The following is a 15,719-nucleotide window of genomic DNA, read 5'->3' as shown; positions in this document are numbered from 1 at the left end:
GACTCAAAGAAAATACTAAGTTATATACCAACCCAAAATATGGGGAGGCAGAAAATAAGAGACTTAAAATTAATCCTGACTGTACACATGATAGGGAAACAAATTTGGAGAGACTGTGGAGAAAAGAAAATTTATTTAGTCTTATGGTTGACAGTATCTGTGGGAAGAAAGACAGAGAGACAGAAAAAGAGAAAGTATATAGCAGATAGTTCAGAATATGACTACATGATAGCTGTTTAAATTCAAGAAGGATTTCCCCATGAGCTTATCTTTTTCTAATTCCTACTTTGAATGACTGCCTTACTACTAAGTGACTTCTGACTGGAAAACTAGTCACCAATATGTGGGCTCAATAAAGATAGAGCTTTTGCTCTGTTGAATTCACATCAAGTTCAGCCTAAAAGTACATAAAATGACCCCCACAGTGGCATGCACAATATACCGAATGGGAGACACGACTTAAGGAAAATTATGACTTTGTAATCTCCTTCCCCTCCAGATGAAGTTTAAGAGGTTTCTAACTAATATGGAAACTCCCATTTGCCCACCTGCCCTAGGTTTATTCTCTAGCTTTCTCTCCATCTATTCTCCCTTGAAAGCTGTATAAACTATATTAATTACGACCTTATTCCGAGATTTCCACTTGGGTTTGACTATGAGATCCCTTGGTGGTAAATGAGACAGAAAATAAAGGTAAATTGGGATATTTGTTTCCATGTATCTCCATATTTTTAACATATATCCCTCTCTGCAGTTTATCTTGAGTTAACTGGGTTCCTTAACCAAAGCAAGCTTCTCTATAAGTGTTTTGCCGAAGAAGAGTCAATGTGGACTTAGGTCATGCAAGATGGAATTCTATTTGCCTAGTGTGCCACTGCTGAAAATCCTCTCCTATCTGGATGCCTTCAGTTTGCTACAGGTTTCCCAAGTGAAAAAGGACTGGAATGAAATTGCAAGCAGTGATATCCTGTGGAAGAAGTTGTGTGTGAAGAGATGGCTCTTCTGTGACATCATCACCCTACAGCTCCTCAGCACAGAGACATGGAAGCAGTTCTTTGTTTACTAAACATGGTAAGAACATACCAAGTCCCGGGCAAAGCCAGAAGAATTCACTTACAAGAAAATTCATGTGGAGCCTGGAATTCGGGGATATGCACGTCTCAGGATGTGGCTTAACAAGAAACCGACAAGACAGAGCAGTTGTTTGTATCCTGGGTTCTAAGACCAAGATTTCCACCTGGGATATTCACATTCACGAGGGTGTTATGACCTGGGTAAGCCCAGAACAGCCCACCTACATCAGGATGTTGACAACCCTCCCTGAGATGCAGATTGCAGTCACTGTAGATGTAGAGGAAACTATCAAATTCTGGGACTGTCACAACAGGGAAGCTCTGGTGACTAACAAGCTGTTCGTTCGCAGTCAATCACTGAAAGCTGTCTTTACAAATGATGGCCCGATTGTCTTGGCAGGTGATACTGAGGATAATCTCTCCATCTTTAGGATTCCCGACTCACACCTCATTTCCAAAGTCCATGTATTCCAATACGATATTGAAGAACTCTACTGCTCTCCTCAGAAGAAATGGGTCTTTCTGAGTAAGAAACACTCACATATCTTGCCAAAAGTGAAACAAAAACCAAACATCAAATGTTTCTGAAAGCAGGATAGTGGAAGATCCAAGGCTGGAACGATGCTGTTGTCCAGAGTCACCTCTGTTCTTGAGTGGGGATCAGCATTCTTAGCCAGGAGGGGAGCCTCTGTATCTACAGGCAGAGACATGTCCTTGATTGAGGCTACCTCTTCTTTGTCAAACTCAGTCACCTTTGTTTCTGGAAGTGTAACCACGTCCTTGCCCAGAGCCACTTCTGATTCTGAGAGTGGAGCCATGTCTTTGACCATGCCCAATTTTGTTTCTGTGGGTGGAGCTGTCTCCTTGCTTATGGTCATTTCTGTTTCTGAAGATGGAGTCGTATCTGTCACCAGGGGTCCCTCTGCTTCTAAAAAATTTAAACGTAATGAAAAAAATTAAATAAATTAAAATCACTTTGTAATATTTGGCTTTTAATGTAAAAAATAGATTTTTGCCCAGTATTTTTTGTTTTATCTCCATTCCAGTAAGGCAGTAGTAATCTTTGCTGTTACCAGTTCTATGATTCTCAAAGTACCTTTTATATTTAACATATATCTCACCCACATCTCATATTTATAAATGGTGCTGTTATTAATCCCTCCTTGAATTATTTCAAGTCAAGAGAATCATTTCCCATTTGAGTTCTGATTAATATAGACATAATATAATTTAGTTCTTTTTCCAAAATAAACTCCTTCATGTACATCTTGGTTTCCAAATATTACAATTTCTTGAAAATGGATTTCCATTTGTGGGGATCTAAGGGGTCAAGAAGGAAACTACCAATATGAGAAGACTTGTGTTTTTAACAAGAGACATGTGTCTGTAAACATTATTTCAATGGACTGTAATTGTCCTCTACATGTTCTAAGCTTATTCCCAAAACTAAATTGGGAAAGATTTAGATTTAACTTAGAAATTCAGGCAAAGATCAAGTTTGTTTGTTTTACATTATCATGGCAAGTGTCATGTAGGATGCACGCAATAAATATTTGTTGAAGAAATTTGTATGTCAAAGGACAAAATTGGAACAAGTTAGCTTAAATAATTTAATTGGTTTTATTTTAGATTCTTAGAACCCTGGAAAGAGCTCACTGTATAAAACAGAATAAATGTTCAGATGGACTGAACAGAGGAGCCTGGATTTCAAAACAGAGAAAGACTACAAAGAGAAACAAAAGGAGAAAAGCAGATCAGCCATTGTTTTTCCTTCCCCAGATCCATAACCCCCCCCCTCTCTCTCTCTCTCTCTCACACACACACACACACACACAAATATAGAGTGCTATATATGTAGCCCAAGAAGGATCTTATATATAAAAATAAATTAATCAGTCTCCCACCAAACAAAAGCTATCAGGCTGGCCATTTCCTTGTAAAAAGATAGGGAAATGACACAATAGAAAAATGATCAGTTAACATCAGTTTTCTTCACTTTCCATCTTTAACTGTAACCATTAAGACTGAGAGAATTTCACTATCATATAAATTGAAAGCACCAGGAACGGAAAAATTTGGCTGTTATCTCTCCAATCAAAAAAACATTTTAGTTTCTGCTTGATGATATGGAAGGTTAGCATGACTGATTTCATTTTGGTTTTTAGCATAAATTATTGGGGCCTAGTATAGAAGCTTAACTAAAAAAATAAAATTTTTATAAAACAAATGATGGGTCAGAAAGTAATCAGAAAAGGATAGTGTGAAAGTTGGGAAAACAATAAAATATGCTACTTCTTTTGAGTTTCTTTTAGAGTAGGGTAGTGCTTTGGATAGACCTGAGGAATTATTTAATTTGTTGAATGATAAATTATTACAGAAACTTAAAGTGTGGTTTCATTTCCTCACTGAATTTAAAGGACTTAAGAGCTTTACCTTCACTTTGCATTTTTGGTTTCTTTAAAGCCCTCACAATATGCTAATATGCTAAGTAGCCAGAATTTCCTTGTCTTCTCATCATAGACAAAAAATTACTCACTGTCCTAAAATGATGTTCAGAGGGGCTGTCACAGTTATCTAGTATGTGTTTCTGTCCTTCAATTCTATACATTTTGACATCATTACAAAATAAATGGACAATGAACATACATAATGTTGAAAACAAAGAGGAGTTCGTGAAACTTGTGCATGTTATGTGACAAGGGACAAAAAGGACACTGGCAGACAAGCCCAGAACTGTTCTTATATACTAGAGATACTGTGAATCTGATGAAGGTCTTGGTACATTTCCTAAAGAGAAGTACAACTTTCAAATTATTTCCAAAGTTCTCTACTAAAAGTAGAATTCAGGGGTCTCTGATACTCAACTTTAGCTTTGGTATTTAGCCAAAATGTAATATTTCCCTAATACCTTAGCCTTTGAAAGGCTGAACAGCTAAATAGCCACTTTAACATCCTTTCTGGACTCCTTAAATAACTCTCATATTATTGAAAAAGCATGCCATTCTTTTTGGTGAATTACTAACATCTGAGCACTCATTTTATAATTGTTATAATCATTATAAAATCAGGAATGAAAATCTACTCATGAGATTTATATGCTAAATTTCTGTCAGTCAGTACAAGTATAAGTACATAATTGTTATTGTAAGTGAAATGTAATATAATTTTAAAAATATTTCATTGCTCTATTTCAGCTAAAATTGCAGCAATTATAAAAATACTGACTGAAAACCAGAACATTTTGTCTAGTCATAATGTTTGACTATTCATAGTTTTCTAATTAGATATCCTAGAGTCAGAGGAGAAAGTGAAGCATGGTGAGAGCATCCAATGTAACTAGAGTGTTAGGAATCTTGAAGAACAGAAGTCCACAAAGAAGAGCTGCAGAACTGTTGATGCTGGACCACTTCAAGTAAGATTTCCAACTTAGGAAAGTTAGGTTTCCCTTCTCGTCTCCATCTGAGCCCTGGAGCTAACCTTGTGGCACAGTTCTCTGAACCCAAATCCCACCCAGAAAAAGCTGGTCTCCTAGGAGTGCTGTCAGTCCTAAGTTCACAGGTGAGACCAACAATTTTGCTCCAATAACTGGCCAAAGAGGGACCTGCCAGAAGACCACAGAACACAGGAATTGTGGAGTAGGCAGGGACAGGATCCTTCAGGTCTCCATATGTGCCCTGAAGTTAACCTTGTGTCACAGCCCTCCATATCCAAACCCTGCCTATAGATAACTGGTCTCCCAGGAGTACTGAAACACCTAAGATCACAGGCTCACAGGCTCACAGGAAGGACACGCTTCATTCAGAGACAGCAAGACCAACTAACACCAGAGATAACTAGGAAGTGAGAGGCAAATGCAAGAACCTAAGCAACAGAAACCAAGGCTACTTGGCATCATCAGAACCCAGTTCTCCCACTACAGCAAGATCTAGGTACCCCAGCACACCAGAAAAGCAATATTTGGATTTAGAATCATATCTCATGATGATGATGATAGAGGACATTAAGAAGGACATAAATAACTTACTTGAAGGAATACAGGAGAATACAGGTAAACAGGTAGACACCCTTAAAGAAGAAACGTAAAAATTCCTTAAAGAATTAGAGGAAAACAAAAAAACAGGTGAAAAAATTGAACAAAGCCATGCAGGATCTAAAAATGGAAATAGAATCAATAAAGAAATCAGAAAGGGAGACAACCCTGGAGATAGAAGAACTAGGAAAGAGATCAGAAGCCATAGATTTAACCATCACCAAGAGAATACAAGAGATAGAAGAGAGAATCTCAGGTGCAAAAGATACGATAGAAAACACTGACACAAAAGTCAAAGAAAATGCAAAAAGTTCCTAACCCAAACATCCAGGAAAAGACCAAACCTAAGGATAATCTGTATAGAAGAGAGGGAAAATTCCCAACTTAAAGGGCTAGTAAATATCTTCGACAAAATTATAGAAGAAAACTATCATAACTTAATGAAAGAGATGTCCATGAACATACAGCAAGCTTATAGAAATCCAAATAGGTTGGACTAGAAAATAAATTAATCTGATCACATAATAATGAAAATACCAAACCCACAAAACAAAGAAATAATATTAAAAGCAGTAAGAAAAAATGGTCAAGTAACATATGAGGGCAAACCTATCAGAATTACACCAGAGTTCTCACCAGAGACACTAAAAGCCATAAGATCCTGAGAAGATGTCATCCAGACCCTAAGAGAATACAAATGCCAGCACAGGTTACTATACCCAACAAAACTCTCAATTAGCATAGATAGAGACACCAAGCTATTCTATTAAAGATCAAATTTACAGAATATCTTTCCACAAATTCAGCCCTACAAAGGATAAGACATGGAAAATTCCAACGCAAGGAGTTTCTACCATACACTAGAAAAAGCGAAAAAGTAATCTTTCAACAAACTCAAAAGATGATAACCACACAAACATAATTTCACCTCTAACAACAAAAATATCAGGAAGCAAAGATCACTTTTCCTTAATATCTCAAAATCAATGGACTCAATTCCCCAATAAAAATACATAGACTAACAGACTGGATATGTAAACAGGACCCAGTACTTGGCTGCATTCAGAAATGCACCTCAGTGACAAAGATCGATACTACCTGAGAGTAAAGGCTGTAAAACAACTTTCCAAGCAAATGGTCTCCAAAACAGGGTGGATTAGTCATTCTAAATCAAACAAAATCAACTTTCAAACAAAAGTTATCAAAAAAGATAAGGAAAGACACTTCCTATCCATCAAAGGAAAAATCTAACAGAATGTATTCTCAATTCTGAACATCAATGCTCCAAATGTAAGGGCACCTACACTCATAAAAGAAACTTTATTAAAGCTCAAAGCACACATTGCACCTCACACAATAATAGTGGGAGACATCCAAACCCCACTCTCAGCAATTGACAGATCATGGAAACAGAAACTTCACAAAGACACGGTGAAACTAACAGAAGTCATGAACCAAACAGATTTAACAGAGTCTATAGAACATTTAATCCTAAAACAAAAAATATACCTTTTTCTCAGCACCTCATGGTACCTTCTTCAAAACTGAACATAGATTCAGTGATAAAATAGGCCTCAACAGATACAAGACAGTTGAAATAATTCCATGCATCCTATCAGATCACCACAAACTAAGGCTGGTCTTCATTAACAACAAAAACAAAGGAAACCCACATACACATGAAAGCTAAACAACTCTCTCCACAATAATAACTTGGTCAGGGAAGAAATAAAGAAATTAAAGACTTTTTAGAATTTAATGAAAATGAAGATACAACATACCCAAACTTACAGGACACAATGAAAGCAGTGCTAAGAGTCAAACTCATAGCTCTGAGTGCCTCCATAAAGAAACTGGAGATATCATACATTAGCAGCTTAACAGCACATCTGAAAGCTGTACAACAAAAGGAAGGAAATACACCCAAGAGGAGTAGACAGCAGGAAATATTCAAACTCAGGGCTGAACTCAACCAAGTAGAAACAAAAAGAACTATACAAACACTCAGCAAAACCAGGAGCTGGTTGTTTGAAAAAATCAACAATATACATAAGCCCTTAGTCAGACTAACCAGAGAGCACAGAGATAATAACCAAATTAATAAAATCAGAACTGAAAAGGGTATTGAACATAACAACAGAAACTGAGGAAATTAAAAAAAATCATCAGATCCTACTACAAAAGCCTATACTCAACAAAACTGGAAAATCTGGATTAAATGGACAATTTTCTAGACAAATATCAGGAACAAAAGCTAAATCAGGATCAAATAGACCATCTAAACAGTCCCATAACCCCTAAAGAAATAGAAGCAGTCATTAAAAGTCTCCCCACCACAAAAATCCCAGGACCAGATAGTTTTAGTGCAGAATTCTATCAGACATTCAAAGAAGATCTAATACCAATACTCTTCAACAGTTCCACAAAATATAAACAGAAGGAACACTACCCAATTCATTCTATGAAGCTACAATTACACTCATACCCAAACCTCACAAAAACCCAACAAAGAAAGAGAACTTCAGACCAAATTCCCTTGTGGATAGCAATGCACAAATACTTAATAAAATTCTAGCAAACTGAATCCAAGAACACATCAAAATGATCATTCAACATGATCAAATAGGTTTCATCCCTGGGATGCAGGGATGGTTCAATATAAGAAAATCCATCGACATGATCTACTATATAAACAAACTAAAAGAAAAAAAAAACATATGATCATTTCATTAGAGGGTCAGAAAGTATTTGATAAAATTCAACCCCCCTTCATAGTGCATGTCTTGGAAAGAAGAGAAATTCAAGGCCCATACCTAAACATATTAATAGTAATATACAGCAAGCCAGTAGCCAACATCAAACTAAATGGAGAGAAACTTGAAACAATCTCACTAAAATCAGGGACTAGACAAGGCTGCCCACTCTCTCCCTACCTATTCAATACAGTACTGGAAGTCCTAGCCAGAGCAATTAGACAACAAAAGCAGGTCAAAGGGATACAAATTGGAAAGGAAGAAGTCAAAGTCTCACTATTTGCAGATGATATGATAGTATATTTAAATGAACCCAAAACTTCCACCAGAGAACTCCAAAACCTGATAAACAACTGTAGCGAAGTGGCTGGATATAAAATTTACTCAAACAAATCAGTATCCTTCCTTTACTCAAAGAATAAATGGCTGAGAAAGAAATTAGGGAAACAATATCCTTCACAATAGTCACAAATAATGTAAAATACCTTAGTGTGATGATAACCAAGCAAGTGAAAGATCTTCATTACAAGAACTTCAAGTCTCTGAAGAAAGAAATTGAAGATCACAGAATATGGAAAGATCTCCCATGCTCATGGGTTGGCAGAATTAAATATAGTAAAAATGGCCACCTTGCCAAAAGCAATCTACAGATTCAATGCAATCCCCATCAAAATTCCAACTCAATTCATTATAAGAGTTAGAAAGAGCAATTCTCATATTAATTTGGAATAACAAAAAAAAAAACAGAATAGCGAAAATTATTCCCAACAATAAAAGAACTTCTGGAGTAATCACCATCCCTGACATCAAGCTGTACTACAGAGCAATAGTGCTAAAAACTGTATGGTATTGGTACAGAGACAGGCAGGTAGATCAATGGAAAAAAATTGAAGATCCAGAAAGAACCCACATACCTATAGTCACTTGATTTTTGACAAAGGAGCTAAAACCATCCAGTGGGAAAAAGACAGCATTTTCAAAACATGGTGCTGGTTCAACTGGTGGTCAGCATGTAGAAGAATGCAAATTGATCCATTCCTATATCCTTGTACAAAGCTCAAGTCCAAGTGGATCAAGGACCTCCACATTGTTTCCTGTTCAACTTACTGACTCACACCAAACCAAGCAGAAACTGCCTGAAATTATGTATAGCAAAAGTGCAAGTTCTCAAATCCAAGTGGATCATGAACCTCCAAATTAAACCAGATACACTGAATCTAAAAAAGAGAAAGTGAGGGAAAGCCTCAAACAGATATTCATGGGTGAAAATTTTCTAAACAAAGCATCAATGGTTTATGCTCTAAGATCAACAATCGACAAGTGAGATCTCATAAAATTGCAAAGCTTCTGTAAGGCAAAAGACACTGTCAATGGGACAAAATGACAACCAACGGATTGGGAAAAGATCTTTACCAATCCAAAATCCTGTAGAGGGCTACTATCCAATATATATAAAAAACTTGAAAAGTTAGAAGTTAGAAAATCAAATAACTCTTTTTAAAAATGGGTTACAGAGCTAAACAAAGAATTCTCAACTGAGGACACTCTAATGGTCAAAAAACATCTAAAGAAATGTTCAAAATCCTTTCTCATTAGGGAAATGCAAATCAAACCCTGAGATTCCACATCATATCAGTCAGAATGGCTAAGATCAAAAACTCAGGTGACAGCAAATGCTGGCAAGGATGTGGAGAAAGAGGAACACTCCTCCATTGTTGGTAGGATTGCTGGTACATACACTCTGGAAATCAGTCTGGTGGTTCCTCAAAAAATTGTACACAGCATTACCTGAGAACGCAGCTATACTCCTCCTGGGCATATACCCAGAAGATGCTCCAACATATAACAAAGACATATGCTCCACTATGTTCATAGCAGCCTTATTTATAATAGCCAGAAGCTGGAAAGAACCCAGATGTTCTTCAACAGAGGAATGGATACAGAAATTGGTGGTATATTTATACTATGGAATACTACTCAGCTATTAAAAATAATGACTTCATGATACTCTTAGAGATTGGATGGAACTAGAAAATATCTTGAGTGAGGTAACCCAGTCACAAAAGAACACACATGGTATGCACTCACTGATAAATGGATATTAGCCCAAAAGTTCAGAATACCCAAGATACAACTCACACACCATATGAAGCTCAAAAAGAAGGCAAACTAAAGTTTGGATGCTTCAGTCCTTCTTAGGAGGGGGAACAAAATACAGAATGGAGAGGGTGGAAAGGACTTGAGAGACAGAGATGGGGCGAAGGTTGAAAAGGGGGCAGGATCAAGTACTCAAGGAGACATGGGTGATATAGAGATTGTCAGAAATTTTAACAGAGATGTGTAGCAATGGGGGATGGGGAACTGGAGGTAGCCACCAGCAGTTCCCAGATTCCAGGAAAGCAAGAGGCTCCCAGGACCCACAGGGGATAAGATTAGCTCAAATGCCCAACAAATGGGAGGAAGAACCTGTAGAGGCCATATACAGAGGTTAGGCAAGGCCCCCAGTTGTGGGATGGGGCCATCCACTCATCTCCAAATTTTTAACCCAGAAGTGTTCCTGTCTAAAGGAAATATAGAGACATAGTGTAGAGCAGAGACTGAAGCAAAGGCCATCCAGAGAGGGCCCCTCCTGGGGATTCATCCCATATACAGTCACCAAACCCAGACACTATTGTGGATGCCATGAAGCGATTGCTAACAAGAGCCTGATATAGCTGTCTCCTGATAGGCTCTGCCAGAGCCTGATAAATAGAGGCAGATGCTCACAACCAACCTTTGGAGTGAGCACAGGGTCCCCAATGGAGGAGTTAGAGAAAGCACTGAAGAGCTGAAGGGTTTACAACTCCATAGGAAGAACTACAATATCAACCAACCAGACCCCCCCCATAGCTCCCCAGGGACTAAACCATCACCCAAAGATTACAGATGGAGCAACCCATGGCCCCAGCCACATATGTAGCTGAGGAATGCCTTGTCGGGCATCAATGGGAGGAGAAGGGGAATGCTAGGGAAATGCCAGTGTAGGGAAATCCTAGGGTGGGGAAAGTGGGTAGGAGCGGGGAAGTACCCTCATAGAAGCAGGGAGAGGGGGATAGGATAGGGGAGTTCGCAGAGGGAAAACTGGGAAAGGAGTAACATTTGAAATGTAAATGAATAAAATATCCCAAAAAAAGGAATGATAGGTTTCAGAATCTCAGTTATCCTATAAATGTGTAGATTGATCTTTCTTCTCTTGAGAATAGTCTAACTTGGAATTTGAAAGTTTTTTCCCAGAATCTAGAGTAAATGATTTCAGCACTTTCCTTTTCTTCAGAAGCCAGAATACAGATTGGTGAGTTATTGATTCATTTATTTGTTGTCTCAGAACTAAATTAAGTCTAATTACACTATGCTTTAAGAAATAGGAGAAAATTACATGAGGAGAAACTGATCTCTAATATGTAAATCTCTTTACTTAAAAATAGGTGTTTGAGTTAAACAATTATAGACAGAAACATATCCCACTGGTGCATTTATTTCAACATGCTGGAAAGATATGAATTTAATGTCATCTTCCTGCTAATAACATGAACCATTTATGAATAATTATAACATTATGTCCTTTTTAAAAAATCAACCCTTATATACTATTCAACTTGGATGCAACTTGAATCCATTTGGAACAGGGAGCTCAACAAAGATGGTGATCTGGCAACATCAGAGGACAATGATTCTATAATTTACCTGTCACTGAATTTAACAGCCTTAGTAAGGATCTTTTGAGTTACACAAACACAATCTTTTAGTAGAAAACAGACAGGAAAATTTTCCCTTTAAAACACCTATTACTTAATTACAACAATATTATATGAAAGAGGAAATAATTTTCACATAAGTTTCACGGTTATTCTCCTAACATGCCAAATAAATTAATGACAGTTACTAGCACCTTTGCTCAAACCCTGTGTCTGTGGATAAGAGTCAAGAAATCTAGCCTGTCTCCTACAGATCTACCCTTAGCAATGGGATGGGTATAGTATTAATGCTGTAACTACAGAACACCAGATAAGGAGTGGAATAATGGGATTGCAAGTACATGACAAGAAGAAAAAGAGCAAGGAGGCAAGGAAAGATAAGTGACATGATTCATTGCTGCACAGACCACAATTTGATGATAAGCCAAGAAATCAGACAACAGGTCACTCGGTACATTTATTTCCCTGTGCTAGGAATCCTCAGGAAACTACATCAGAACAGACCAGGGAAAGGAAAAAGGAAGAGGAATTTATCCAATTAGCTGCTTTGTGGATGTGCTTTCCTTTACATTAGGTTTGTCCCACAGGAAACTAAGTCCCCTTTACTTCTAGACTATGTCATACACCAAATCAGCTACTCATAAAGTCAAATACCAGATGGCAGTGTTTCATCCAATGATGAAAGCAAATGAATGTTGGCCGGGGTACAATTAGTATGTAGATTATATGGGGAAATTGGAGGATGTAACTTGAATCCACTTGGCATGGGGAGCTCAACAAAGATAGTGGTCTGGCAACACCTAGGAAACAAGGGACACAGCAAAGGAAATCTGCAGAAATACACAAGATGTATGGAGAGAGAAAGGCAATCTCTCTGAGTTCCAGGACAGCCTAGACTACACAGAGAAACATTGTCTCAAGAACCAAAAATAGATAGATACATAGATAGATACATAGATATATAGATAGATACATAGATAGATACATAGATAGATATAAGATAGATAGATAGATAGATAGATAGATAGATAGATAGATAGATAAACAAAAAACAAATCAACAAGTAAATCATTAACCTGAACAGGGACTTATGATTTTTATGATGCCATAAAAATTCATTCATTCACAAGTTTAGTAAATATAAGTAGTACACTGAATATGAATGAACACCCTATATTCACAAGAGCATAACTTTGCTACTTCTCCTAAGAAAAAGTAGGCCAAACAGCTCCTTATAGGCATGATCCAGAGATAGATAGTGTTTCAAATGTCTGCCCTGAGAAAACTTTAAACGCAATGTATTTCCCAGCCAATCATGTCTCCAAGTTTACAAAGTATCATTTGCCCCTTTAAAAAATTAAAACAAAACGAACAAACAAAAATGAACAGCTTGTTTGTATACACCTGGCTGTCTTTTTCTCCTTCTCTCCATAGCAATATTCCTTTCATTGAGACTGAATCTACAGTATTTTACAAAAATGTATTAGTTCTTTGAGAGTGTTATACAGTGTGTTTTGATCATCTCTCCCTCAATCCTTCCCACCTTCCTTCCCCATCCTGCTAGTTTGATGTACTAGATACAACTCACAAAAACTGACTCTCAAAATCCCAAGAGCTAACAAACAATTGTCAAAAGCTCCACAGCTAGGGTTGTGGTTTTGTGCCCAACTCCTCTCTCCATGAGATTTGATCCAGCTTTGGCTTGTATCTGTCTTGTGCATGCTGTCACAACCGCTATGGGTTCATATGTGCAGCCATCCTGTTGTGTCCAGAAGACACTGTTTCCTTGGAGTCATTGATGTACTATCTGTAGTTCCTATAGTGTTTTATCCTCCTCTTCACAGTGATACCTAAGCCCTATGAGGATCAGTTATAGCATATATGTTCCTTTCAGTGATAAGCAGTCTGTACTCTCTTATTTTCTGTGCCTTGATCAGTTATACATCTCTGTGTTAATTAATATTTACCACAATAGAAGCTTCTCTGATGTGGGTTGAGAGATGATACATTAATCAGAATAATGATAAATCATTAGAGGTTAGTTTAATACTGTGTGCTTTGAGCAAAATATTAGTAGTTGCCTCTCCCTTGGGGCCTATGTCCTCCCTAGCTGTATGTTCTTGGCCCAATAACAGTGCCAGATATGGATTTCATCTAGTGTAATGGGACTTAATTCTAACCAGAAAATGATTGGTTACTCTTGTGATGCTTATTTTTGCACCACTAAGCATCTCTTTCCTAGCCAGTCCATGTGGCTCACAGGCTTCACAGCTGGGTAAGATTGATGATTGCTTTTCTCCTCTGAAAGCACATGTAGCAACTTCTATTAATATGGAAGCTAGCTAGTAGGGATGAAGTTTCCAGATCAGTACTAGCATGATTTCACCACATTTAAGACTCAAGTATGTGATTTTTTCAGCAATTGGATCTTATCATCAAGGTCTGGAGGGTAACAGAGCATTGGCAATAGACTCTAATATTTAGGGGTTTATGAAACATTATTGGCCAACAACTTCAAAAGAAGTAAGTCATTTGTCTTTTCTTTCCATTTGTTTTTATTTTTTCTCAACCTGCTTTTATACATGCAAGTAAGATGAGTTCTAGGTTGAGGAACTAGCAATACAATAGATGCAAATAGTCCAGGAACGAGCAAGGCAATAAATAATGTCCCATGATCACTCCCATGATCACTGTTTCTAAGGGATTGTCAGGATGGCCAAAATATCTAAGCCTACTTTCCTGTCCTAGCCTAAAGTCATATTCATGCCTGAAGCCTACTTCTTTGTTCTAGCCTAAGATTGAGATTCCTTCTTGAAATTACTTCTTTGTTCTAGCCTAAGATTTAGATTCCAGCCTGATATTACTTCTTTGTTCTAGCCTAAGATGTAGATTCCTGCCTGAAATAATTCCTTTGTTCTAACCTAAGATTTAGATTGCTGCCTAAAATTACTTCTTTGTTCTAGCCTAGTGTTAGATTCCTACCTGAAGCCTACTTCCTTGTCCTTGGCCAATGTCAGATTCCTGCCAAGCAGCCCATTTCCTTATCCTTGGCCAATGTCAGATTCCTGCCAAGCATCCCCAAAAGCTCTCTGCCTCTCCCCCTTTTTATTACATAAACAAGACTGAGCCTGTCTTACCTGTCATGGAATATATATTATCAAAAGCAATGCACTTATGTCTTAGGTTGTTGGTAAGGCTCCACGCAAAATCTTACCCATCCTTGGCTTGCCAGGCTGTTAAATTAATAACTCTGTCTGAGCAGTCCATTTTCAGTTTCAAGCCATGTACTTTGGCTGGCAACATGTTGATGTTGTTAAAGACAAGGTTTAACATGATGGACAGGAATAAAAGTATTCCCAGGATCAAGCTATATATTCCATTCTTGAAGCTTGATCAAAATGGAAATACTGACCTCAGGCCAAGGATAATGTTATCAGCAGTATCTGCCACATCCACGATCAGCAGAGTAGCACTCTTTAAATTCATAAGCTCATTATGCAAAGTTAAAACATCCAGAGAGGTGTTAGAATTATGCCAAATACCCTACACGTGTCTTTAAACTTGTTCCTAATTGTCATGACTATCATTATAAATTTTAGAAGTAACAAAAATCCAATGATATTTGGCATGACACTGAAGATGGCTCCTTACTCTTAAATTCTGAACCTCCTTTCAATAATTTGAATAGAATAAAGAGCATCAATCTCTTGTTCCAAACACCTATCTAACTCCTCTTGGATACTCAACACATTAGTAACTTTTTTGTTAAATGATTAACAAAAGTAGCTGTCTTAACTTCTTGTGTCAAAGCAATTGCAGAAGCAGTGGTTCTAGCAATTAATTTAATTAAAGCTGTTATGCCAGCAATAATCAAGCCCACTACCCTCTTGCTTCTGTTGAAATCCTGACTCACTTCTTCCAGTACATGAGACAACAATTTGGTACTTCTTCAGAATTTTCATGTCAAATTGTAAAGACTTATCTTGAGTATCCTAAATTTCTACCTGTACCACATAATGGTATTAATTCTTGAGGACTTATACCTAATGAATTATATCGAATGGCTATTACTCATATTTCTGACTTTGGACAATTAAAATATGTACATGTGACTATTGACACCCTCTCA

At 37.4% G+C, this 15,719-nt stretch overlaps 1 pseudogene; it reads left to right on the top strand.

Annotated features, from left to right (window-relative positions):
• Window positions 1-847: 847 nt before the first annotated feature.
• LOC114628056 lies at window positions 848-1,661 on the top strand (annotated as a pseudogene).
• Window positions 1,662-15,719: the final 14,058 nt, after the last annotated feature.

The sequence above is a fragment of the Grammomys surdaster genome, unplaced genomic scaffold, assembly GCF_004785775.1.
Source record: "Grammomys surdaster isolate TR1022 unplaced genomic scaffold, NIH_TR_1.0 263, whole genome shotgun sequence".
In the NCBI taxonomy this organism is placed as follows: domain Eukaryota; kingdom Metazoa; phylum Chordata; class Mammalia; order Rodentia; family Muridae; genus Grammomys; species Grammomys surdaster.
The sequence above is the reverse complement of the archived record's forward strand: the minus strand, read 5'-3'. Positions and strand labels throughout refer to the sequence as shown.